This window comes from Neofelis nebulosa, chromosome 1 (genome assembly GCF_028018385.1).
Source record: "Neofelis nebulosa isolate mNeoNeb1 chromosome 1, mNeoNeb1.pri, whole genome shotgun sequence".
NCBI lineage: Eukaryota > Metazoa > Chordata > Mammalia > Carnivora > Felidae > Neofelis > Neofelis nebulosa.
This window is the reverse complement of record NC_080782.1, coordinates 103,013,103-103,040,613: the sequence shown is the minus strand read 5'-3', so window position 1 is coordinate 103,040,613 and position 27,511 is coordinate 103,013,103. Positions and strand designations below refer to the sequence as shown.

Sequence of the window (27,511 nt, the reverse complement as noted above, 5' to 3'; positions counted from 1 at the left end):
GTGGCATTTTGGAAGAAGTTCAAAGGTCAGGTGATCTGTATATCTGTGGTGTGCGTTCAGATCCAGTCCTTAAGTAGCTACAAAACCTTGGACCAATCACTTGGCTTTCTGAGCCTTATTCTTCCCATAATTTAAATTAAGGGGATAGATTTTATCAGTGGTTTATAAATATTTTTGGGTCACAATCCCTTGAAAATCTGTTGAAGGCTTTGTTCCCTTTCTCCAGAAAAATACACATACATCAGATCTTTGTAAACTGTCAGGAGGTTCCTATATTCACCTGAGAGTTGTCTTTTTTTTTTTTTTTAATATAAAAAATATGGAACACTTCACGAATTTGTGTGCCATCCTTGCGCAGGGGCCATGCTAATCTTCTCTGTATCGTTCCAATTTTAGTATATGTGCTGCCGAAGCGAGCACGAGAGTTGTCTTTTTAATCTCCCTCTTAGGGGTGCCTGGGTGGCTCAGTCGGTTGAGCATTCGACTTCAGCTCAGGTCATGATCCCACAGTTCATGAGTTCAAGCCTTGCATCGGGCCCTGTGCTGACAGCTCAGAGCCTGGAGCCTGCTTTTGCTTTTGTGTCTCCCTCTCTCTCCGCCCCTAACCCACTTGCATTCTGTCTCTGTCTCTCTCAAAAATAAATAAACATTAAAAAAAAAATTTAGGGGCGCCTGGGTGGCTCAGTTGGTTAAGCGGCCGACTTTGGCTCAGGTCATGATCTCACGGTCCGTGAGTTCGAGCCCCACGTCGGGCTCTGTGCTGACAGCTCAGAGCCTGGAGCCTATTTCAGATTCTGTGTCTCCCTCTCTCTGACCCTCCCCCGTTCATGCTCTGTCTCTCTCTGTCTCAAAAATAAATAAACGTTAAAAAAAAAATTTAAAAAAAAATTTAACCTCCCTCTGCATGTCCCCGCTCTGAGCTAGAATCTGTTGCTTTCAACACTTAATAAATTAAAAAATTTATGAAGGTCCTACTGTGTGCCAGTCACCATCCTGAGTTTTGGTGTTAAAATGGGGAACAGAATGGATGTGGTCTATCCTTCATGAAATTCACATTCTAATCTTATTATCAAGTCTTATTTTTGCATTCCTGGGAAGGCTCTGAATAGTATCTGACCACAGCACATTTTTATGACAGAGAAGGCTCTGAGCCTTGGAATCAGGCAGATCTGGGAGGAATCTCAGCTCTGCCACTTACCGGCTGTGTGACCACAGACAAGCCAACAAACTGCTCTGAGTCACAGTTGTCTTTTTTTTTTTTTAATTAAATTTAATTTAGTCCTCATATGAGTGAAGTCATATGATATTTGTCTTTCTCTGACTAATTTCGCTCAGCATGATACCTTCTAGCTGCATCCACGTAGTTGCAAATGGCAAGATTTCATTCTTTTTGATCGCTGAGTAATACTCCAATGTATATATATACACCACATCTTCTTTATCCATTCATCCATCGATGGACATTTGTGCTCTTTCCATACTTTGGCTATTGTTGATAGTGCTGCTATACACATTGGGGTGCATGTGCCCCTTCAAAACAGCACACCTGTTTCGCTTGGATAAATACCTAGTAGTCCAATTGCTAGGTCATAGGGTAGTTCTATTTTTAGTTTTTTGAGGAACCTCCATACTGTTTTCCAGAGTGGGTGCACCAGCTTGCATTCCCACCAACAATGCAAAAGAGATCCTCTCTCTTCGCATCCTTGCCAACATCTGTTGTTGCCTGAGTTATTAATGTAAGCCATTCTGACAGGTGTGAGGTTGTATCTCCCTGTGTTTTGATTTGTATTTCCCTGATGATGAGTGAATTGAGCATTTTTCCATGTGTCGGTTGGCCATCTGGATGTCTTCTTTGGAGAAGTGTCTGTTCATGTCTTTTGCCCATTTCTTCACCGGATTATTTGTTTTTTGGGTGTTGAGTTTGATAAGTTCTCAATAGATTTTGGATACTAAACCTGTATCTAATATGTCGTTTGCAAATATCTTCTCCCATTCCATCAGTTGCCTTTTAGTTTTGCTGATTGTTTCCTTCACTGTGCAGAAGCTTTTATTTTGATGAGGTCCCAATAGTTCATTTTTGTTTTGGTTTCCCTTGCCTCCAGAGACGTGTTGAGTAAGAAGTTGCTGCGACCTATATCAAAGAAGTTTTGCCTGCTTTCTCCTCGAGGATTTTGATGGCTTCCTGTCTTGCATTTAGGTCTTTCATCCATTTTGAATTTATTTTTGTGTATGGTGTAAGAAAGTGGTCCAGGTTCATTCTTCTGCATGTTGCTGTCCAGTTTTCCCAGCACCACTTGCTAAAGAGACTGTCTTTATTCCATCAGATATTCTTTCCTGCTTTGTCAAAGATTACTTGGCCATACATTTGTGGGTCCATTTCTGGAGTCTCTTTTCTGTTCCATTGATTTGAGTGCCTGTTTTTGTGCCAGTACCATACTGTCTTGAAGATTACAGCTTTGTAATACAACTTGAAGTCCAGGATTGTGATGCCTCCTGCTTTGGTTTTCTTTTTCAAGATTGCTTTGGCTACACGGGGTCTTTTCTGGTTCCATACAAATTTTAAGATTGTTTGTTCTAGCTCTGTGAAGAATGCTGGTGTTATTTTGATAGGGATTGCATTGAATATGTAGATTTCTTTGGCTAGTATTGACATTTTAACAATATTTGTTCTTCCTATCCAGGAGCATGGACTATTTTTTCATTTTTTGTGTCTTCAATTTCTTTCATAAGCTGTCTATAGTTTTTAGTGTATAGATTTTTTGCCTTTTTGGTTAGATTTATTCCTAGGTATTTTATGGGTTTTGGTGCAGTTGAAAATAGGATCGATTCCTTGATTTCTTTCTGTTGCTTCATTATTGGTGTATAGGAATGCAACCGATTTTTGTGCATTGATTTTATATCCTCCACAGTTGTCTTAAATGTTAAATTGCTATATAGTTAAAGTACCTGATGTATTATGGTGAGGATGAAATAAAATAGTGCATGTAAGGTATTGATAGAGAACTTGGTAGTGAGCACTTAATATATGTAAGTAGGCACTTAATGATGTAATAAATATAAAATATAATAACCTATGTGCTACCTTTCTCCCCTAAACATAAGCTTCTGGCAGGGAGGGACCAAGTCTATTCTTCTTGAGGTCATAGTAGAAGCTTAATAAAGGGCACCTGGATGGCTCAGTTGGTTAAACATCCGACTTTTGATCTCAGCTCAGGTCATGATCTTATGGTTTCTGGGATTGCGCCCCACGTCAGGCTCTGCACTGACAGTGTGGAGCCTGCTTGGGATTCCCTCTCTCTCTCTCTCTCTCTCTCTCTCTCTCTCTGCCCCTCCCCTGCATGCACACATGCTTTCTCCCTCTCAAAATAAATAAATAAACTTTAAAAAATGTTTAAAAAAAACAAAGCTCAATAAATGTGTGTCAATTCAACTGACTAGTTATATGATACTCACATAGGTCCTTATCTTAATTAGTCTTTTGTCAGTAGCAACAATCATGGCTACTTTGTTTCAAAACTGTGGAATTATGTAGATAATATAAAGTATGTCTTGTAATAGCTTTATACTTAATTTTCTATATTTTGAATCCACCTTCTCATAAAATAACAGTGATTCCTATCTATGATTTTGATTAAATCTTCACAAATATGCAAATAATTTTATTGTTGAAAACTAAAGAAATTTAAACTCTGATTGCTTTAATACTTCTGTGTGAACACATAAAAGAAATCTCACTGATTATAAACCTGAATGGAAGGAGACATTGATACCGAAAGTTAAGAGAAGGTTAAAATATTTTCCTTTTTATTTTTGGGTACAGATGTGTCAATGATCCTGGAATTCTCATTGTTTCAAATAAAGTGAGGTCATCGTGAAAAGATTTGGTTTGGGAGAGCTGAGTCATACTTTTTTATCCTATCCTATCAAACTGCTCCCCGATCTTTACCCTGTCAGAAAAATTGGCGATTGCACCTCTCAAACTGGTGGAAAGCGAACATAAGCAACACTTTCTGTCTCAAAGCTGCCCCTTTTCTGTATCCTACTTCCTTGATGTTGACCTAGAATCTTTACTTACAGATTTTAACTGGAAAAGACGTTAATAGATTTAGACTGCTATTGGCAGATTGCCCAGTAAAATTAAGTTGATAATGTTAACAAGAATGTTGGTGCAATTTTTGCTAATGATGACTCACACTCATGATACTGTAGGAGTTCATAACCTGGGCTTTCGTAAAAAAAAATCCAATGACACTTATTCAAGATGGTGAGGCAGACTTCATTTGGTACCACTAGGTGTAGGGACCACTTTGATAGAATTTTGCAATGGGGGAGAGAGATTGGATTCAACTTTGAATACCCCATGGGCAAGTGGGAATTTATAGCCAAGGAATTGAGTCGGAATCAGTGCTTGGAAAATTACTTAGAGGAAACATCAGGGGTCAGGGCATTTTGGCTAAACCAACCTAACAGAATCCTTACTGAAGACAGACCAGGGTGATGGGACATGGCCTGAAGGATGGAGAGGGATGATCAGATATCCAGGGTAGGAGGTTCTGGTTAAACTGACTCAGCAGGGTTCTTGCTAAGACAGGATTTTACAAGGAAGTGAACAGATAGGGTCTAGGAGAAGGTTCAGGAGCCTGACTCATGTATGGTCAAGCCAAGAATCTTTGTCAGTTCCCTAATCTCTATGGGTTCTGGTGGGTCCCCGAATGAAGCATTCAAAACACAAGCTCTCATAATTTTCAGCCACCTGGTGAGACAATAAACAAGTAATTATAGAGTATAGTAAGTAGTAAAATGGCACAAACAGGAAGCTGTGAAGGAAAATAAGGAGGGACCACTTTGGTAAAGCCTACAGGGGAGACATTTTGAGGAGGCTTTGAGTAGAGGAAAGAAAAGGTGCTGGTTAAGGGAACAAGCAGAGAGTGAGCTCCCAGGCAGAGGAGAGCAGTGCAAAGCACTGAGGCAGGATGAGCCTGGTGTGGTTTCTGAAGTTTCTCCAGCTTGTGTGGCTGGAGTGCAGGGGGGACGATGCCGAACGCTGAAGTGGAGAGCGAGCCAGACCGGTGTTTTATTCGACATACAGTGGTAAACCAGTGACGAGTTTGTCAACCAGGTTGGGGTTAGACCTGGTTTGCCTCTTATTTGTTTACTTGTTTGTTTTCCCATACAAATAGGTGTTTCTAAAATGTCCATCACAAAAGCACCAGGATCAGATGGTTTAACAGGCAGATTCTATCATTCTTTTATTATTATTATTATTCATTATTATTACCCTTGGTTTTTTCTTAAGTTCTTATTCAAATTCCAGTTAGTTAACATACATGTAATATTAGTTTCAGGTGTACAGTATAGTGATTCAACACTTCCATACATCACCTGATGCTCATCATAAGTGCACCCCTTATTCTCCATCACCTATTTCACCCATCCCCATCCCCTCCCCGCTGGTAACCATCAGTCTGTTCTCTACAGTTAAGACCATCAGTTTGTTCTCTACAGTTAAGAGTCTGTTTCTTTGTTTGTCTCTCTCTCTCTCTTTTTCCCCCTTTGCTTGTTTGTTTTGTTTCTTAAATTGCACATATGAGTGAAATCATACAGTATCTGTCTTTCTCTGACGGACTTATTTCATAGCTTCTTAAAGTGATTGCTTTGCATTATACGAAGAGAACCAGTTGTAGTGGGGCCAGTACAAGAGCCAGGGAGACCAGTTAGGAGGCACTGCAGCAGTGAGTGAGAGGTGATGGGGCTTCTGTAGGCTGATGGCAGTGGGGCCCTGAAAATGCACAAATAAATATACCTCATGGTTAAATAAATGCTTTTTAAAAATAACAAGGATTGAGTGTCTTAATGTTGATGTTGCTCCCAAGAAATGTACTAACATTATGGAACAAATAATGTCCACTTGCCACATAAATGCATAGGATTGACTTGTAATTTTTATGTAACTTTTATTTTTATTGACTTCTCTTGCCTGGGTAGAAGGGAACACCTACACCAGCCATAACCATAGGAGCTGAGAGACAGTGACTGATTCTTCTGCCAAGCAAACTCCTGTTCTCTGTGATTAGCAAAGCCTGAGTCATGCAGGCAACAGTCCATTTATATACAGTTGTCTTAAAATAGGCTGGATGGTAGAAGGAGAGAAGGAGGAAATCATACTCCCAAGTTGCCCTTACTAATATCCTTTTTGGGGCATTGGGTGCGTGATCCGTTATCAAAGATGTATCAGCTCATCCTGGGAGGATGTAGAGAATGAAGATTCTGTGTGCATCTGTGTGTGTCTCGCTACTTTAATAACCCATACGTCACCATAGTTAACTATAAACAAAACAAGTTCACAGAAATTCCATTAGTGAAAAGGTTTCAAGAGAAATGGCTTCACTTGGTGACATAAATACCACCCCCCACCACCACCATAGTAAACTTCATGTGCATCTAAATTGCTTGGCAGCAAATAAACAGGTTTGAAATAAATAATTTGGTCAAGTCCCTCTAGAGAAGCTACAGTCTGTAACGTAGAATTTGGGCTTGTTCTCGGGGTAATGACTTTATCACAGAAAATAGTGTTCTTTGTTTTGAGCCTCATTAGGGAAAGGAGACTCAGCACTCTGCTTCACCTCGGCCTTTAACCCCATTTCCTCTCTTGAGGCTGCAAGCTGTGGCTTGGGTGATTGACATGTTGCAGGCAGGAAGGAGGGGGACTCCTACCTGAGGCTACAACAAAAAACTGGGGTCAGCTGAGCTCCCACTTTCCCACAGTGCAAAGCAGTCAGTTAATTTGTTTGCTTACTTACTTACAAACGACATTTTATGAATGGGGATGAAAGGAAAATGCTTACTATAAAATAATTTATTTTACAAGATTTTAAACATATTAATCAAGCATTAATCCGGGACGTAGAAGATGCTTTCCACCACCCATATGATTCAGAAATTGGCGGTAATCATTGAGGAAATGCTGGCAAAAATTTCAAACAATTCAGAAGCATAGAAACAACTAACATTCCCTTTCTCCCTTCCCACACCTCCTCCTCCACTCAAACCAACCACTGTTACATGTGGTCCAAATCCTTTCCCATTGCTTCTAAGAACATGCAGATTTATGTGTAATAGGTAACATAGAACTGACACATAGCATGTAGCATAGATTTAAAAAAATGTATTTTTAACGTTTATTTATTTTTGAGACAGAGAGAGACAAAGCATGAACGGGGGGAGGGCCAGAGAGAGAGGGAGAGAGACACAGAATCTGAAGCAGGCTCCAGGCTCTGAGCTGTCAGCACAGAGCCTGACAGGGGGCTCTAAATCACGGACCATGAGATCATGACCTGAGCCAAAGTCGGACACCTAACCGACCGAGCCACCCAGGCGCCCCTAGGATAGATTTTTAAAAATAGGGACTCTACTACATATGTTGTTCTGCAAACTACTTTTTTACTCTCAAGACACTGTACTTTAAGAGCCACTTCATACCTTTTAATGAATAGATCACTATCTTGCCAGCATCCCATTAGTAAACATTTAGAAATTTACTTTCAAATAAGAAGTTTTCTATGTAATGGTAGGATTCTTTCTATGTAAGGGGAGAATGTATGTACCTATGCTGTTGTACAATTTTTCTCTAAATGCTGAAACCAACTGTGGATATGAACTGAGAACCATTTGAATTTACGGAAAACAGGCCCTGAGACATTTAGGAACTCGTCCAAGTTTGAGGGGCACTGAGCTGTCCGCCTCCTTCTCAGCCTGGGGTCTTTCTTTTTGAGCCAGTGAAGCAACTGTCCCCTGGGGATTAGAAGGGCACCGAGAGGGGGAAGAAGCTTTCAGTGGAGAAAATAATACAAGGAAAGGAGGCAGGAAAGTGACACAACGGGCAAGGGAAGAAGGAAGGACAAAGGGAGTTGGTGACCTTGCCAGGGCCCCGAAGAGAAGAGGGAGACCACAGGAGATCCTTGGAACCATTTTTTCAAAGGATATTTTGTTGCCAAAATAAAATTTAAGGAAGAAACCAGAAAGCATTCACATAGGAAGGACATTGTGAAATTTGAATTAAGTCCTGGCAGATGACTCAAAGAACATTGCTGTGACTCAGATTGGAATAAAAAAGAGCATGATGCAAGCTTTGGGGGTGGGGGGGATGATTTTTTGTGTGGTTATTTTGGGGCTTAAGCATGATGAAGGTTAATAAAAAATGAGGTATGTTGCCTCCTGGCAACACTGCAAAGGAGGTACCAACCCTGGCTGGGTCCCCACTTTCTCATCCTCAGCTTTCTCACACTTTGGATGGCATCCTCCACCATCTAATGCCCAATTTCTGTAGTGGGGGGGACATGCTTAAGGACTGCAATTTGAGAATGAGATACAGCAAGACAAATAACAGAGTTTCCAAAAGATGTTTTTATTCACATTCTACGAGTATTAAAAGAAAGTTAATTATTCACCTCAAACAATATTTCTCTTACTTTATACGAAGTGTTCTGGGAGATTGGAGAAAGTGAAATCCTCCCCAAGTCACATACTTCATCCTTTGTACTGCTGGCCATGGCCTTCATGTTCTCTGCTTCCTTGTCATCAAAACTTGCTTTGAAAACAGGTCAGGATGAGCTCGGAAAAGGCACTTCTGGATCATAGACACAACTGTTACAGTGAGTGAGCTATCTGCATTGTGTCAGGGAACGAAACCTAGGCCAAAGAACCCATCTATTTGGGGTGCAATATGAGTTGGAGGAGTGAGTACTCTGGAAGAGAAGATGGTCTTCACAGGCTCTGATGTTTGTCTACCTCTCTGCCTGCTCCTGAGGCCAGGCCAAATAAGCATCCAGGGATGTAGCCAATGGTTTTAGGATGGGGAGAGATTACACCATCATTAGTCAAGTAAAATATTGGATAGATTCTTGAGTATGCAAACATATACCAATGGAGAGTTCTTCATTGTGGGTGAAGTGTGCTATTTTAAATACACTGGGCCCTCTTCATGTGACCAAGGCGCAATGAGGACATAGGAGCTCTGGTGAGGGGCTCTTCAAGGCCTGAAAATAAGGACTGCCCCCAGGGAGTTTGTACGAGGATGTCAAAATGGAAGTTTCAGCCTAGTTGTTTGATGTTCCAGTGAATTTCATTCTGTGCTGCCTTTCCTAAGTGGAGGAGGTGGGTTAGTCAGAGACTGCAGGAAACAGAAACTACTCTAGATATTTTAATCAGAATGAGGTTTATTTCAAGGAATTTGGTGGTTAGGAAATTTTAGAAGGGCTGGAGGAGTGGATTGTAGGCTAGGCCTGCAGAAGTGACTTTCGGAACAGATCCACTGAATGGGCACCCAGGGGAGCTGTTGCTCTGGCCACCATCCAGAGGTGAGGCGTCAAGAAGCTGATACTAGAACATGAACCATGATGTCAAGTGCAAACCGCCGAAGCTGTGATCCAGAGATAAGGAAACCTCTACCATGACTGATGGAAATGCTTCTTCATGTTCGTGAAGATGATGGGTGGACACTGAAACACGGATGCAGAGGAGTGTTATCTCCACCTCTGTGGCCTTGCTCACACTGAGAGACCTCTTGCCCACCTCCCTGCTCTGTTCTGCCTTCTAAGTCTTGTTCAAGTGCCATCAATTAGCAGAACCTAATTTGTATCCAGAGCCCTAACTACAGGAGAACCTGAAAATGATTATTTTCAATTTTGCAATATAGGAAGCTCACAAGAAAAGAAATCGGAAATGATGCTAGGGACCAATTCACCGTGTCTGCTATAGAAGGGAGGACTAGGTGGGGGGGTCGTGTCAGGGGGGTGATTCCCATTTCCTTCAGGTGCAGGAAGATGAGCTTTAGGGACACTACTCAAAAAGCTAGAAATGTGTTCTTTGGGGCTTGCAGTTTCCAAGGGATGAGGGGGTGTGAATTCTGATCCCTTCCTGGGGAACCTAAAAATGAGAGGTGCTCTGACTGTAGGAACAAAGGTGATTTTGGTGCTGCATTGTGACTGGCCTGTTCTCCCAGAATTTGAGACTGAAAGGAAGAAAGTGAAAGGATGCGTGAAGGTTTCTAATGGACATAATGGCCCCCAGTCAAGAGAAAGCTGGTGTGCAATTGACTCATGTCTGTGCAAATGGGTTGTCTGGATCAGAGGAGGAGCTTCAGCAGGAAGAGGATGGAGTTCAGCTGTGAATTCTTAGGGACTGAGCAAAGAGCCATAAGCACAGAGCAGGAGGAGAGTGTAGCAACCACATCAAGAAGGACTCCCAAGAACTGACAAACTTTAACCCGGGGAGAAGCAATCTCTTTTTACACTGTGCCAGGCCTGGGGAGTGTGCCGAAGGCTCAGGCCAGCTTCAGATAAGTACAAATGGTCGCTTCCTTAACTCTCTTCACTCCCCATATTTATGAGTCAGAAATTAGGTGTAAGAAGGAAGGAGCAGGAGCTGCATGGGGATGAAAGCAAGTTCTGTGGACTAAATTGTGTCCCTCAGCTTCATTTCAAATATTGAAGCCTAATTCCCACTGTAGCTGAATTTATGACAGAGCCTTTAAGAAAGTGCTTAGAGTTAAATGAAGTCATAAGGGTAGAGCCCTTATCCTATAGGATTAGTCCCCTTATAAGAAGAGACACCAGAGAGAACTCTCTATCCACCTGGAAAGGATACAACAAGAAGGCAATTATCTCCAACCCAGGAAGATAGTCCTCACCAGGAACTGAACTGGCCAGGACCTTGATCTTGGACTTCCTAGCCTTCACACTGTGACAAATAGATGTGTGTTGTTGAAACTACCCAGTCTACAGTATTTTGTTGTGATAGCCTGAACAGACTACACAGTGAGAAGCCATCCAAGCCCCTTTATCTCTCTGATTGTGACCTGCAAGCTGGAGGAAGGGAAGACGCTCAACTTTATTTTTTTTTTTTTATTTTTTATTTTTTTTTAAATTTTTTTTTTCAACGTTTTTTATTTACTTTTGGGACAGAGAGAGACAGAGCATGAACGGGGGAGGGACAGAGAGAGAGGGAGACACAGAATCGGAAACAGGCTCCAGGCTCTGAGCCATCAGCCCAGAGCCTGACGCGGGGCTCGAACTCACGGACCGCGAGATCGTGACCTGGCTGAAGTCGGACGCTTAACCGACTGCGCCACCCAGGCACCCCAAGACTCTCAACTTTAAAATGAGTTTGGAGTTTCAGTGATCACATAAAGCTGGATATTTTGCTTACTAAACTGAGACCATAACCTATTACATGTTCTTAGAGAGTGAGCAGAAACATCATGGGATTGTTCTAGATATTTTTCCAGAGACTAGAGAAGAACTAGTGCAAAGAGTGAGTTAAAAGAGACAGTCGGGACACAAGAGAAACCTGCTTGATGAGGACATCCCAAGAATTGTTCTTGTTTAACATCTTGATTACAAGTTCGCCTCAGAAATCAATTTATCATGTTTCATAGTCAAGATAACCCACATATCCTTAAGGAGATGGGATGACTACAGGCCTGTTAGAAATGACTATACCTGGCTGAGTGTGCCAGTCAAAATTGAATCGGCTCACCATGGAAACAAAGAAAAGAGAGTGGGAGAGCAGGCTGAGGTTTTTGATACCTCTCCAAGTCCAGCACAAGGGAGGGGTCTTGGCCCAACAACCTGAAATGTTTTCATTTCCATGGCAAACTGTCCCTCTGGTGGGTGAGAGGGCATCCATCTTTCTAAGTAGAGAGATGCTCCTTAAGATTGATTAATTACCATTGCTGTGATTCCGTCATCACCTTTGGGTAAATTGGCTTACCATGTAACAAGTTGAGAGAGAAAGAGAATGAGAGAGGTGCTGAGGAGGGGGTTGGGGGAAAGGAGGGAGAGAGATGGTGCAGTGGGGGAAAGCTAAGATTATTTCAGCTTTACGGTTGCATTTCTCACACCGGCAGTTTTGATTTTACCTGGGCTTCCCGTGGCTGGGGGTGAGAGTAGGATGCACCCATTTGCTAACACAAGTTTTTGAGTCTTTGGGATAATGTGACAATGCATGGTAAATTCACGGATTGACATTGTGGTTTGTGTATACCAGTCCCAGTGAGCTTGGTTAATGTGAGCCTGCCCCTGCAGGAGTCCATTCTCAGTATCCCAAATATCAATCAGTCAAGCAATGGATTCGTAACATTTTAGTTTTAAGACTGTTACTCATGCACTAGTAAATTATCAAGGTAAATACCTTATGAGGAGTCTCTTGGCAACTAGCTTGCTGTACTTCTGGAGATAGGCATTATTAAAATGCTTTTCTGTTTTCAAATGTACCAATGACCTATATAAACAGAGGGAGAATTCACACTTGTAAGCCCTCAAGGAATCCATGAAGATCATAGCATTTATGTTGGGGTTCTTTAATGAATCACAACCTAGTTTCCTCTATTGTTCATGACTGTTTCATGGTTGCTGAAAATGTTTGCTAAGCAAAGAATCTTACAACTTCTTACTTTAACATACTAATGTATTTGGTATGTGATAGGTAAATTGCCTCAGGTGTTCAGTGCAGAGACCAGTTATCATCGATGTGGCAATCACAATTGTGTAACTAGTCTGACAAGGAAATGTAATTTCTTTCCAGGTACCAAAAGCCAAATCAAGGAGAGTATATCCATTAGCCTCCTTTTGGCTGGTTTCTTCAGCCACTCTGGCCCTTTTCCCAAGCAGGATAATTCTCATTACTAAAATAGCACGGCTCTAAAGCAGGCCACATGATGTTTAGATGGGGTGAGGATTTGTGGCAAACATTCCTTTTACCAATGTGAAACCAGAATAGGTTAGTACCCTCTTTTTAGGAAGAAACCTTATCTGTTGGGTAAGGGAGGACCCAGATTTTGATGAGAAAAGTTGACTCTGATGAAAGCAAAATATGTGGTCTTTTTTCACCACTTGTCTTTAAATCTTTTAATTGACTAAACAAAATGAAACCATTCTTGCTCGCTTAGGAGTCAGCATTTCAAATATGTCAGTTTATTTAATGTTAGATTTTGAAGATGCTGACTAACGTTATCAAGATCTTGTATATCCCGTAAGGAAATTAACATACACTTTCAAGTCTAATTGTAATTTAGATTGCTCAGTTTCCAAACAAGGGACAGTGTAATGTGTTTGGATTCGCTGTCCTATGTGATCCTAGAATTTTACCGGAAATGAATGAATGCATAGCAAAGTAGTGTGGGTTTATAGGTTGAAAAGTCAATAAAGCTAAAGATAAAAACTTAGCAAAATTGAGGTAAAGAACAATTCACTAATTTACATACCATAAAATTTACCCATTGTGAGTGTTCAATTATTTTTAACCAATTGGCAGTTGTGCAGCCATCATCAGTCCCAGTTTTAGAACTTTTCTATGGCTCCAGAAAGTTCTCTTATGCCCATTTGCAGTAAATCTCCACTCTAGCCTCAGGCTCAGGAACTAATCTAATTTCTGTCTCTATAGATTTCATATAAATGGAATACAATATGTTCTCTTTTGTACATTTGGCTTCTTTCAATTGGCATCATTTGACTATTATGAATAACACTGTGATGAATATTCTGTATAAGTCTCTGTAGATGTTTGATTTTTATTTGGGGGTAAATACTTCAGAGTGGGATTTCTAAATTGTATGGTAAGGTTATGTTTAACTTTTTAAGAAACTGCCAGGGGCGCCTGGGTGGCGCAGTCGGTTAAGCGGCCGACTTCAGCCAGGTCACGATCTCGCGTCTGTGAGTTCGAGCCCCGCATCGGGCTCTGTGCTGACAGCTCGGAGCCTGGAGCCTGTTTCCAATTCTGTGTCTCCCTCTCTCTCTGCCCCTCCCCCCGTTCATGCTCTGTGTCTCTCTGTCCCAAAAATAAATAAAAAACATTGAAAAAAAAAAAATTAAAAAAAAAAAAAAAAAAAAAAAGAAACTGCCAAACGGTTTTCCAAAGTGGCTCTACCATTTTCCATGCCCATCAGCAATGTATGAAAGTTCCCATTTCCCCATGTCCCCTCCAACACTTGTTACTGTCTATCTTGATTTTAGCTATTCTGATAAGTATGAAAAGGTAAGTCATTATTGTTTTAATTTGCATTTCCTTGATGAGTAATGGCGTGTACACTTTTGCATATGCTTATTAAATATTGCTATATCTTCTTTGGTAAAATATCTATTTAAATATTTTGCTTATTTTTTATTGGGTTATTTGTCTTATTGAGTTGTGAGAATTCTTCATATATTCTGGATACAAGTCTTTCATTAGTCATATGACTTGCAAATATTTTTTCTCCCAGTCTGTGACCTGTTTCTTGTTTTCTTAGTTTTCTTTTGGAGCACCAAAGTTTTTAATATTGATGAAGTCCAATGTATCAATATTTTTATTTTATGAACCGTCTTTTGGTGTTACTGGCTTTTTCTTCTTTTTCCCTTTTTCTTTTTGGTTCTATGATAAACTGGTTCATGAGAACATATATTCTCCCCTGTCCCCTTTGCTATATCCCTAAAATTGCACAGAAATATTCTTTTACTTTAAAAACATTTATTCATTTATTTATTCAGAGAGAGAGAGAGCATGAGCACATGTAGGGTGAGGGGCAGAGAAAGGAGATAAAGAGAATCCCAAACAGGCTCCACACTGTCAGTGCAGAGCCTGACGTGGGGCTCAAATCCACAAATTGTGAGATCATGACCTGAGCTGAAATCAACAGTTGGATGTTAACCAACTAAGCCACTCAGGGGCCCGATGCACAGCAATATTCTACTGAAGGAAAACTACAGTACAGAAGAGTTTCCATACTGGCATATCTCTAAAAGACTGTCTCAAGAATGAAGACAAATGAGCTTGCATGAGATGAAGTGGGAGCAAAACTTAAAACACAACACGGAAGTTACTGTTACAGAAATGGTGTGGTAAACCTAACATTAAATTAATAGTCACAAGAGGATGGAGGAAAAGGGGTAAGAAGTGGCCAAAAAGTTAATATTGTGGATTCTTTCTGGGGATTATAAAAGAAAAAGAGGCCTTTGGGGAGACTTTAACTCTTGGTGGGCCATGAGAGGGGCTGGTGATGTCTTCTTCTCTATTATTCCCCTACCTCTCTTCTGGTGACACAGATTGAGTGACTTAGTAGAGTGTCAAAGAGTGGGAGGAACAGAGCACTCAGTCAGTAATATATATAGAAAATAATGTAGAAATGTTGGGAGTCAGAAAACTCAGGCTTATATCCTGGCTGTGCCCCCGCTTGATCTCAGAGTGTTGGTTTCTTCCCCCTTTAAGATGGGAACAACAATTCCACTTCAAAGGGGTTTATGAAGATCGGCTTGGGGTGGGAGGTGTGCTACTTGTAAATGTGCCTGCTGCACAAGAGGACCTCAGTCAACTCAACCACAAGGACCCAGAGAAGTTCAGGGGCAAAGCATACTTAGGGGTGGAAAGTGTGCTGGCATTAGGTCCCACAAGTTGAGAGATTAAAACAACAATTTGTGGCAAAATTCTACATTCCTGCTGTAAATTTACCTAACCAGACACTAAGGAAAAGAATCCCAGTGTCATTAGTAATCTGATTTGAGGAGTGAAATATAGGAAAGGCTCTCTGGGAGAAAGAAACCCCAGAGGTTTTTTTGTTGTTGTTTTTATCTGAAGTTATTAGAGGTATAGGCAATCTTAGACTCTAATTGAAAGATAAATGATACGGGAGGACAAAGAGGAAGAGATTAGTTGTTATCTAAGCACTATCATTAAAAAAGAAAAAAACAGGAAGAGTTTTTCTCACTAGTCAAATGAAGGGGTTGTCATAGCTAACCTCTGAGGCCATTTCTTGTTTAGGATTCTACCATGAGGAAAAGCTTTTCATAGAAGTAAGACTGTATTTGCCAGAAAGAGACTTTCCAGAGAGATTTTAAGGGGGTTGATAAGAGAGTTGCCCCAAAAACCCCCTAAAGAGGGAATGAATTTTGAATAAAATAAGAAAGCAGAAATAAAGAATTCCTCCCTTAAGACACATGCCAGTATTGAAAAATTAACATACAGAAAACACAGAGATAGAATCTTCTTTATATAGGAATTCATAAAATGTTGTTATTTTGGAATGTGATGCTGGGGATGGGTAACTCTCAGATTGCAATGTTAGACATAGTAATTAAAGGTGGAAGGCCTGGAAATTTGCAATGGATTATGTGAATCAGGAAGACAATTGAAGGACAGATCATTTAAAGGGCCTGGGCCTACACCTGGGATTGCAGGAATACCGTGGCCCATGTATGTCATAATTAAATAGATTGTCATTGAAAAGAGTATTTCCAGAGACTGGCAATTTGCCCCTAATTTTCTAGGTCTGCAAACCTGGTTGCCAGCACCCAGCTGCCTAGACCCACCAGGCAGATTTATCTGTGGCTTATATAATGGCTATGACAAAATTTTAAAATATATGCTTCAATACTTAAATATGATGTTCTATAAAAATATAAGTACTAAAATAACCTATTCCTCACACCTGTGCTGAATATTTCTCATTCTTTCTTCTTTATCTTTTCTCCACCCTCCACCACTCTGCTCTCAGCCCTGGGAGGCTGCCCTGTTTGGATTGTATCGCAGGGCCCTTTGCCCCCTAGATCCCTGGGGGAACCCTGGCAAATGCATACTTTAGTGCTAGGTTAGGAAAGAAACCTGATTAAATTTATCAACCTTGGGAGAATGGGAATTTTGTCTGTGTGTGTGTGTGTGTGTGTGTGTGTGTGTGTATAACTACAATAGCAACATATGCTGATTTTGAAATATTTCTGAATATATCAATCTGTATAGAGGCAACATTGAGAGGCACCTTTTCCTTTTGAATCACAAGTTTCTAAAGATACATCAAAATAACTTACATGGTTTTAGTTCAGAATTATCGATACTGTCTCTATGCTCAGCTTCATAGTGTCGTGCTCACAGCTCTTGGTTGTACGCTCACAGCTGAAACACAAGTAAAGGGAATGCTGACTTTGAGCAATACTCTCTCCCAGACATTCACAGTCTCTATCTCTGTTTTCTTCCTCTTTTCAGCAAATGACGATTTATTTGTGAAAACCTGGATAGCCATTATCTTAGAGGAGTTTTTTCTTTCAGAACAATGTAAAGATATTTTTGAGTAAAAGAAATATTTTTAAATTTCAAATATAGTACATTACTATGAACACTTTAAGCAAAAATAAGTAAAATAAAATGTAAGGGTGCCCTGTTCCCCTCTCAATCCTCACCCCCAAACCACCTCAGTTCCATTCTCAAGGGTCACTGTTGCTTAAACATATTTTGAAAATACCTGAATAAGCAGAACACATTTTCTTAAGATGTTTTTAAGTTTTTAAAAAAGAAGTTGGAGTAAGAGAATTAGCCTGTATTTGCCCATTTTAGATTGGCAGGAAGGATAACACTGATACTAAATGGTTCAAGGTGAGAAAGAAGCTTGCAGAGGGGGAAGCAAAAGAGAGTAACAGCCAAGGTTTAAAAAAAAACATTCTGAGAGAAAAGTGTACCCCTAGAGAGGAATTCAGTTTGTTGGAGGGAAATGAAGAAGAGATTCAGTTTTACCAAGTTTTAAGAATTGAAACTTCCAGAGAGAAGTAGAGATAGAGTGTGGTTCACACGGCATGGGAAATGGCTCAGCCAAGGGAATGTGAAGGGCTCCAGCAGGAGAGTGACAAGGTCCCTCAAGGCTGTCAGTGAAATGAAGAACACAGTAGGTGACATCTGATTGCTAGATGCTCAGTTTTAAGCCCTTGGGCACAGCCCATTTAGTATAGAGGCAAAGGGATGATGGGATGGACTAAAAATGGCTGGTAATAAGAAAGTACTAGGCAGACAACAGAAAGTGAGGCGTGAGAAGAGGGACATTAATGACCCTAATGTTACATTGATATTCTTAACAGAAGACTTATAATTCGAAAGTGTGACTAAGAAAATAAAGACTGATATTCACAAGGACACATGTGAAAATCTTTCTGTTTTTTGTTAATGGCTCCAACGGTTTGCAAACCCTACTCATTTGTAACCAGGCTTTTTAGAATTTCTTTTTTCTCCCAAAAATAGCCACTGTATTTTGGGAGATCTTTGTGTTGAGATTAGAGCCCTAAAGGCATTTTGCGTGAGAAAACATTCGAAAATAAGATCCCGCACAAACTTTCACAGGACTAATTATGGGCTTGAGCCCATTTAGGAAAGAGAGAAAAATCCTCCTTAAGGGGAAGTGGGAAGAAAAATGAGGAACAAAACTGCAAGAAAGAGGTAGGCTAGAAATGTTTATGCTCGGTAACTTTGTGTTATCGGTTTCTGAGTGTGGTGTGAAAAAAACTTAATAGAAATGATTGAATAGGAAGTTGGAAAGTAAAGAGAAATGAATGAATTGTCCAAAGTAGGGTTAAAGTATTTTTGTTATTATTGTTGTTAAGCACTTATTATTCGTTGAGCTAGATTTTTTTACGTATAGGAATTATGAAGATAAGAGAGTTGTTGTCTAGGAAGACATAGGGCTTGTTTTGTCACTTTTTAAAAAATGTTTATTCATTTTTGAGAGAGAGAGCGCGAGCATGAGTAGGGGAGGGGCAGAGAGAGGGAGACAGAGGATTTCACGTGGGCTCTGTGCTGACAGCAGCAAGCCCAATGTGGGGCTCAAACTCTTGAACCGTGAGATCATGATCTGAGCCAAAAGATGCTTAACTGACTGAGCAACCCAGGCACCCTCGTTACCTTTTTTTTTAAGTTTATGTCTTTATTTTGAGAGAAAGAGCACATGCATATGTGCACACACAAGCAGGAGAGAGACAGATAGAGAGAGAGAGAGGGAGAGAGAGAGAAAGAGAGAGAGGGAGAATCCCAAGCAGACTCTGTGCTGTCAGCACAGAACCCATTGTGGGGCTGATTCCAGGAGCTGTGAGATCATGACCTGAGCCAAAATCAAGAGTCAGATGTTTAACAGACTGAACCACCCAGGAGCCCCTGTTACTTATTCTTTAAAACCTCTTTTGTAGAACTTTTCACATTAAGGTATGTTGATCATTAAGTTGAAATCTGGCTTTGAAAAGTCAGCAGTATATTTCTCCTAATTATCCTGTAGATGGATACCTAACTGTTGACCCTCAAGACCAGAGGGAGGACTTTAGAGCAAGCATTTCTTCAAGTGGGCAGACCCAAGCCAGTGAATAGCAGAAGGAGTGTTTGATAAAAGTGGCAGTAAATAAAGGAGTAAAACCAGCTGATTTCCACCTCTGGTCCTGAGTAGCTGTTTAAACCCAGAATATCAAGATGGCAGTTTAATTGAACTCCTCTTTGGAAGTCACATGCTTATCAGCCACATGCTTTAAAAAGACAAATAAAAATAAAAAAGCCCACTTGCATTTCAGTCTGTTGAATATCAAAAGAATCGAGAGCCCCTGTTATGGTTAGAATGCCTTTGATTATAAGGAGCAATGTGGCCACATGCTAATGCAAGAAAAGATCCACATGCAAAGATCCAGGGAATCTGACTACAGGCCATGGGAGGGGTGAGAACCAAGCCGGCTTTGGACATTGGCTATGTCCTCTCCTCTCCTGCTCTCCCCATCTTTGCCTTCCCCCTTCTTTTCCTCCTTTCCCCTCCCCTTCTCTCATCTTCTTGTCTTGGCAGCTTTCTTCTTTCCTCTGTCGACTCAGCTGATCCAAAATGACTTCTTCTGGATGGCCCACCTTCTCTCCTTCAACCCTCGCATTTGTGAGTGCTGCGTCTTCACCCTGGACTGTCTTCCCTTCTCTTCCTAGCTTGGTTAGATCCTGTCTGCTGCTTCAGAGTTTTCTCAGGTACAGCCTTTTACAAGCAGCTGCCTTTGATCCCCCCAAGGCTGGGCAAGTATCCTGTCTTCCACAGGTTTGCCCATGCTAACTATTGCATCTTCCGACTTTCTACTCTGCATTGTACTTCCCTGAGCACTTGTGCCTTTCTCCCACTGCACTGAGAGCTCCTTGAAGGCAGGGACTGTCCATTGTTCCCCCAGAACTTTACACAGAGCATGGAAACATCTGTGGATGACCTGCACTGGGTAAGAGAGTGCCCCTCTGACCAAGAGCTCAATATATATTCATTGACTGGATGAGTGGGTGGATACCTGAATCTGTTGCTCACACTTTAGCATTACACATCAATCGTTTGTATTGTCACGACACTTAGTCTTCCCATTTTTGTCTTCCTTATCATGGCATGCATCACATTCCCTCGAGTTTAGACTTCAAGCCCAGTGATTTTATAGTGCAAATCAGTACAGGTATAGCACTAAGTAAAATTGTGCTGAAACCAATAGAGAAGGACATTGACTCACCTCTTGTCTTGGATTCCCTGACTGAGAATTCCAGCTGGCAAAGAAACAGCACACCTGCAGGGAGATGGCTCAAGATGAGTGGCTTTGTCCACATCCAGGAGACAAAGTCTGCTTTGGATAGCAAGTGACTGAACTGGTTGCTACTCCTCTTGAAAACTTCCATTCACAGTGTATAAAGAAAATAATGGTTTCTGGTTTATATTTTTGTGATTTTAAGGACATTCCCAGGAGACACCTTTGTGTTCATTCTCTCACCAGGCTTATAAAATTCTTGTTTTGGTCCTTTAGCTAGACTACAGAAATTGATTTGAATGTTTCTCATTTGACTCCATCATAGTCTGTGAACACCACACATTAGCCTTGTCTATAAAGCAAAAATGGTCTGTTTTACAGTTACTGGTTCCTCCACAAGTCATTACTGCCCACTATAATCTAGGCTCATAGTCATCTGTAAAAGGAGGGTAAAAAGTGGATTTAAACCCTAAAATATTTCACAGTCTAATATAGGTGACACTATTCAAGCTCTTTTCCAAAAACAGCTCATCTTCCTGCTGAGTTATAGGTGGCATAGTCCCAGTGAGGCTTATTGTGAATTCTTGCGATCTCAGCATAAATAAAAACCATGTTCTGTTTCTAATTTGAAGCAAAAAGATATAAACTGTATTTTTTATGAGAAAGTGGGATTTCCCTCCCAAACCCCTTAGGGAAATTTTTTGCTTGCATGATTTTGCTGCCACAACTATGGAGGTTAAAATATCCTTAAGTATAAAAAAAATACTTCCAGTTGTCAAACTCCATACCAATTGGGTATTAATTTCTCTCATGGCTAGTTACAGTACCCTTGTCCATAGTTAGGTTTCATTCTCAAGGATCCTTTACTCAAAATAAATACACAAAAAAAATCTTCATAGTAGCCTCAGGGACTACTCCTTACATATGAACACAAGAGGAGTTTCCAAAAGCAAGTGATGTTCTGGGATGGGAAGGTCAGAGAGAGAAGTGGCTCAGTCTCGATTAAAAATGGCCACTTAACCAGTGAGACTTTAATATGGATAAGGGCAAGGAATTTTGCTTTTATGAAGCCATTGGATGTGTACTAAATATTTTGTTCCATTAATTTCAACTCTAGCTTTTGGTTTCAGTGACATTTTGGATTTGAAGAAGCTGAAAGGAGGTAGCTTTCAAGTAAATTATTTCCTTTTGCAGTACAAATAACCCAACTGGTGGTGTGTTGGCTGCTGGCCATACCCACTAATGAAGCTCCAAGCCAAGATTTGTTCTTTCCTGAGTTAAGGTTTTTCCAGATTTTTAAGATTTTTCCACATTTAGGAGCAACTGCATCCTTCCCTTATTAAGACTTGAGCAGTTGAAGGAGGAATAGAAAAGGAGGAAGCTTGTCTGCCGGCAAGGTCATTACGTATTTCATTCCCAAAAGCCAACTGGCACTTGGTCAGCCATTGAGAACTGAAAGGCCACAGAACACCTGGATCAGGTGCTTCCTTCCTTACCTTAAGAATAGAGGTGCCATATACTCGGACAATATCGAATGTGAACTGACCTTTCAGTCCCCCAAATCCCCCTGCAAATCACATGTCAGGCAACAGGTGATGCCAAGAATACTTTTTTTCTATTCAAAAACATCTGCCCCACTTTCCAGTCCCTGATGTCTGAACTGTATTAAGCCAGAGGTTTAGGATTGTCTTTGGGTTATTGTGGAAAGTCACTTAACCTCTATGACCTCATTTCTCATCTAAAAAATTGGATTGATAATGCTATCTTTCAGGTTGTTCTCACACTTTTGGCACATATGAAAATTATCTTGGGTGTTTGTTAAAAATGTAGATATCAGGCTTCCTTCAGAAGATGATGTGGAGTATGTGGGTGGCTCAGTCGGTTAAGTGTTCAGCTCTTGGTTTCAGCTCAGGTCATGATCTCACGGTTTCGTGAGTTCAAGGCCGGTTTGGGCTCTGCACTGGCAGCCCGGAGTCTTCTTAGGATTTTCTCTCTCCCTCTGTCTCTGCCCCTCCCCGACACGTGCTATCTTTGTCTCTCTCAAAATAAATAAACTTTTAAAAATCTTAAAAAATAAAAATAAAAGTTTGATGTTTATTAACTCATTTTATGAATGTAAAGACTTGTATAAATGTAAGTAATTCCTCTTATCATCTTGGGCATTCCTGGAAGGGTTAACACTTTGGGTGGTTATCAGCCTGTTATACATCTGGAAAGGGAGTTAAAGAGATTGATATTCATTGAATACTTAATATGGTCTAGGCCCATTACCCACATTATTTAATTATATGAGGTAGGGATTAGTATTCCCATTTTACAGATGAGGAAATTGTGGCTGAGAGAAGTGAAGATTCTTGTTCAGCATCAAATGGCAGGGTCTATGAACCTGCCTCCAAAGTCCAGGTTCTTCCCACTATAGCTGAATTAATTAACTAATAGATAGAGATCCTTTTTCTAAGTGACCATAGCGGAGACCAGGCTTTTAGAAGAGGAAAAATGCAAATAAGAGGTCCTCCAAGTGTGGTTTCCGGAACAATATCTTTAGCATCATCCTGCGAACTTGTTAGAAATATGAACTCTTGGACCCTTATTCCAGGCTTTTGGATCAGACGCTGAGCCTGAGCACAGCTGAACAACATGCCCAAGGTCACACAAAACTCCAGCCAGTCCTCTCCACTCTCTCCTTCTGACCTTTTGGCAACCCCTGCAATGAACACATGCACTCTTCTCATGGGCTAACGAAGCTTGGGGTCATAGTTCTTTCTATTGCATCCCAGTCCTGATGACGCGCCCTGTTCCCTAGCAACCATTCACACATGCATCCAACATCATTGGCTCCTCGGGAGCATGAAGGGGCTCCTACCTGATGCCCTCATCTATGGGTGGAAAAAGACATAAGCTACCATTTACAGTGCAGGATGCTTTTGGAGAGACTAGGCCCATCAAACTTTACCTGAGGGTGTCAGGAAATGGTTATAATGGCTAACATTTATTGAGCACTTACCACACGCCAGGAACTGCTCCAATTTTTTTACACTTATTTAATCATCTCAACAATCCCCTGAGGAGGGACTATTATTATACCATCTTACTGATGAGAAAACAGTCACAGAGAGGTTATATAACTGGCCCCAAAGGCACACAGTTAGTGTAGGCTAAACATTTCCATTATGTTTTTTCTAAAAATTCAATTCAGAGGACAACATATGTGAGTTTTGTGGCACTTTGACATGACTCTTAAGAGCTGTATTGTTAGAGCTAATGTTTGATGATGTGGTAGCTAGGGTATTTTCTGTGGAGAAAGAATCAAGTATGAACGTGCCCATGGAAACGGCTTTGATTTTTAACAGTGTGGTTGGCTCACCTTTGAGAGTGAGATTGGGGGCAAGAGAGTTAAATTGGTATAGACGTGTCGTTTTCAAAATTGATAACTTGGGGCACCTGGGTGGCTCAGTTGGTTGAGTGTCTGACTCTTGATTTTGGCTCAGGTCATGATCCCAGGGTTGTGGGGTGGAGCCCCACGTTGAACTCTGTGCTGAGCATGGAGCCTGCTTAAGATTCTCTCTCTCTTTCTCTCTCTCTCTGTCTCTCTCTCCCTCTCCCCACCCTGCCCCTCTCCCCTGCTTGTGCTCTCTGTCTCCCTAAAATTTAAATTTAAAAAGATAACTAGAAAATTTTTATGTGAAAAAACAAAAACAAAAAACAACTGATAACTCATTTCATTTAGGTGCTATTGTGCCTGGATTAACTTTTCACTCCCTGCACTGGCCACCCAGCCTTCCTTCTGGGAAAAGTCCTGTTTTGCAGGGTATATAGTCAAAGACTATACCGCCCAGTCAGTCAATTTGCTTACTGACGTGTGACAGTGGTCACAAGGGAAACTAGCATGGGCGACTCACCGTGACCATCACTGCCACTAGAAAAATATCTCAAACCAAGACTTACTGGCTCTGATTTCCTGGTATCATTTACCTAAAGAGCAGTATCATCTCATTGATCCTAAAGGAATCCCCTTCAGAGAGGGGATTTCACAGAAGTGCCTAAGCATGCAAAATGAACAAGAATCCAAATTTGACATGGATGAGACCTGTGAGAAAGAGGACTCAAGAGGCATTTCAGAAACAGGTTGGCTTGGAATGGAATGTGGACTGGGCAAGGAAGACAGAAATGGTCTATCCTAGGAGAAGGTTTGAGATCTGTTCTCACAGAAGGACTAAGGGTAGGAGCTGGGAAAGGGAGTCAGGAGAGTAGCAGCTTCTTGGGGCAGTTTTCACTCTCTTGTTTTCCTTCTCAGGAAGACTGGCCCCATTACATGGCTGGGCTCTGAACTCCCATGTCCAAATTACACAACTCTATTCTTTGTGAGGCATAGTTGATTGGTACAGGGGACACCTGAGCTAAATGGGGCCAATAAGATTTGTCTCTGAAGGATTTGGAAGTTTGAACTGAGAAGTACAGATTTCAGTACATACTGTTGAGCTAGGGTAGTCTTCTGGAACTGTTGCTAATGCTAATGACCCAATCTGCCTTGAGTCCAGCCCTCCTTCAGGCTGGTTGTCCAGCTCTTCCTGGGATTTCCTTATTTATTTGTTAGTTACTTACTTGGTTATGTTTAAGTTAGCTAGGTTTGATTTCTATAATTCAGGATCAGGAGAGCTGTGTTTTAAGACTTTCCGCAACTTGACAAACACCTCTTCAGCTTCATTGCTATCTTCTCAATTCTGATGGAAGGAAACTAATTCTTCTAAGTGAGATTGACAGGTTAATTAGCCAGAAATTAAGACTCCATTGAAGTTTGAGACTACTTAAGAGTGGAAACCAAGAAAAGTGGCCTCTTTTTCTCTCTCTCTGTCTCTCAATTTAAACTATATTTCAGGGAACATGATTAAGGACCAACTGTGATTGACCTCAGCCACGGGTAGCTGGGCAGCCTGCCACCTGATGATGGCTAAGATTTCTAAAACATATTACTGTCTTCTAAGCCAGACTCATTGCATCAGAATATCTAGGGCTCAGGAACATTCATTTTGCAGGGGGAACATGGATTTTAAATAACCTCTCTCATTACATTTTATGCTACTTAAAAAAAATTTTTTTTTAATGGTTTTTCTTTTAGAGAGAGAGAGAGAGACAAAGTGTGAGTGGGGGAGGGGCAGAGAGACTGAGACACAGAATCCGAAGCAGGCTCCAGGCTCTGAGCTGTCTGTGAGATCATGACCTGAGCCAAAGTTGGACACTTAACCCACTGAGCCACCTAGGCGTCTCTATGTTACTTTTTGAATATATTGTGTGTGTGTGTATATATATATATATATATATATACACACATATATATATAAATTTGTATATATATACACACACATATATAAATTTGTATATATATATATATATATATATATATATATATATAAATTTGTGTGTATATATATATGTATACACAAATTTATATATATATATTTTTTTTCAACGTTTTTTTATTTATTTTTGGGACAGAGAGAGACAGAGCATGAACGGGGGAGGGGCAGAGAGAGAGGGAGACACAGAATCGGAAACAGGCTCCAGGCTCCGAGCCATCGGCCCAGAGCCCGACGCGGGGCTCGAACTCACGGGCCGCGAGATCGTGACCTGGCTGAAGTCGGACGCTTAACCGACTGCGCCACCCAGGCGCCCCTCAAATTTATATATATTTAATAGAACATTTAGTTCTTCTAAAACACTTATTCTCAGACTACTAAACAAATACCACAAATTAGGTGGCTTAAAATGACAGAAATTCTCTCACTGTTATGAAGCTTAGGGGTCTAAAACCTGTGTGTTGGCACATTCATGCTCCCACTGAAGACTCTTCTTGTAGCTTCCAGTGGTGTCTAGCAATCCTTGGCATTCCTTGGCGTGCAGCTGCGTCCCTCCAGTCTTCACCTCCACCCTCACATGGCCTTCTCTCCTGTGCATCTGTCTCCATATTTCCCTCTTCTTATAAGGACACCATTCATTGGAGTAGGGCCCACTTTAATTGAGTATGGCTAATCTGAACTTAATTATACCTGTAAAGACCCTATTTCCAAATATGGTCACATTCATAGCTACCAGGGATTGGGACCTGAACATACATTCTTGGGGCACATAGTCCAACCCATAACACTTACTGCTGGACATTTATGTTGTTTCTAGTTTTTTCCAAATGATAATGCTACAGTGAACATTCTTTTATACAAATCTTTGATGTCATAGTCTCTGATTATTTATCTATGATAGATTACCAGAAGTGAGTGGTGGGTCCAATGGAATGTCGATCAGAGTCTAATCTGGAAAACAAAAATATGTATATAACAGTGGGAAATTCATGCAAAAAAAATGTTTATATAGGTTCTAGAAGTAACTGTGGAGCCACTCAGGGCAAATGAGGCAACCCAGAGTTTAGGGTTGAAGCCACTACTACCCCTGTGAGCCCCTGACGGAACCTAGAACTGCAGTCAGGCTGTTGGGTAGGAGGTAGATCCCTAGCAATGGATTTTGGAAGTACCACCCAAGGTAAAAAGAGGGAGAGGAGCCTGCCTTCTCCTTTCCTCCCACCCCCCAGCTTCTGATTAGTATCTCCCAAAGGCAAGGAACCAGGGAGTCGAAAACACATGACTCACAGGGAGAAGCCAGCCCTCTGCAATTCAGAGCAGACCAGGCAAAGGCAGAAGTGACTTGGGGACAAACAGGCAGAGGCTGGCTCAGATGTGTGGCATTGTAAGCATCTGTTACTTTGTTAAATATTTTCCAGAAAGTGTCTATCAATGTACACTCTCATAATAATAAATGAGGGCCTGTATCATAACACTTTTGCTTGTAGTGAGAATTTAAATCTAATAAGTAACATTTTCCTCTAATTCCAAAGGCAATGCATGTTTACTGTAAGAAATTTGGAAACTAGAAAAGCAAACAAAAAATACTAAAACCTTCTCTAACCTTACCACTTGGTGACAACCACTGTTAAGGAGGGTTCGTACACATCAGCAAGTGTTCAATAAATATTCTAGAAACTGAATGGAATTATGTACTAATGGCCTCTTACATGCAAACTGAGAGTTGCTGTTCACAACAGTGTCTATTTTTTTAACATTTTTCTGAACATTTGCTCTCCTGAATTCTTGAACTTGCATCCCAGCATGATGCAACTAAAAAATCCAGCAAAAAATCCCACAGATTCTGCCTTCTGGTCCCCC

The 27,511-nt window shown here is 40.9% G+C and overlaps 1 protein-coding gene and 1 non-coding gene across 4 annotated transcripts in view; one reads left to right on the top strand and one right to left on the bottom strand.

The window, feature by feature from the left end:
- PTCD2 (pentatricopeptide repeat domain 2) overlaps nucleotides 1-27,511 on the top strand; it is a 117,280-nt gene that overhangs the window by 62,427 nt on the left and 27,342 nt on the right. The window lies entirely within an intron of this gene.
- Nucleotides 314-420, bottom strand: LOC131489353 (U6 spliceosomal RNA). Its single transcript, XR_009250499.1, has one exon. It is a non-coding gene; the product is annotated as a U6 spliceosomal RNA (small nuclear RNA).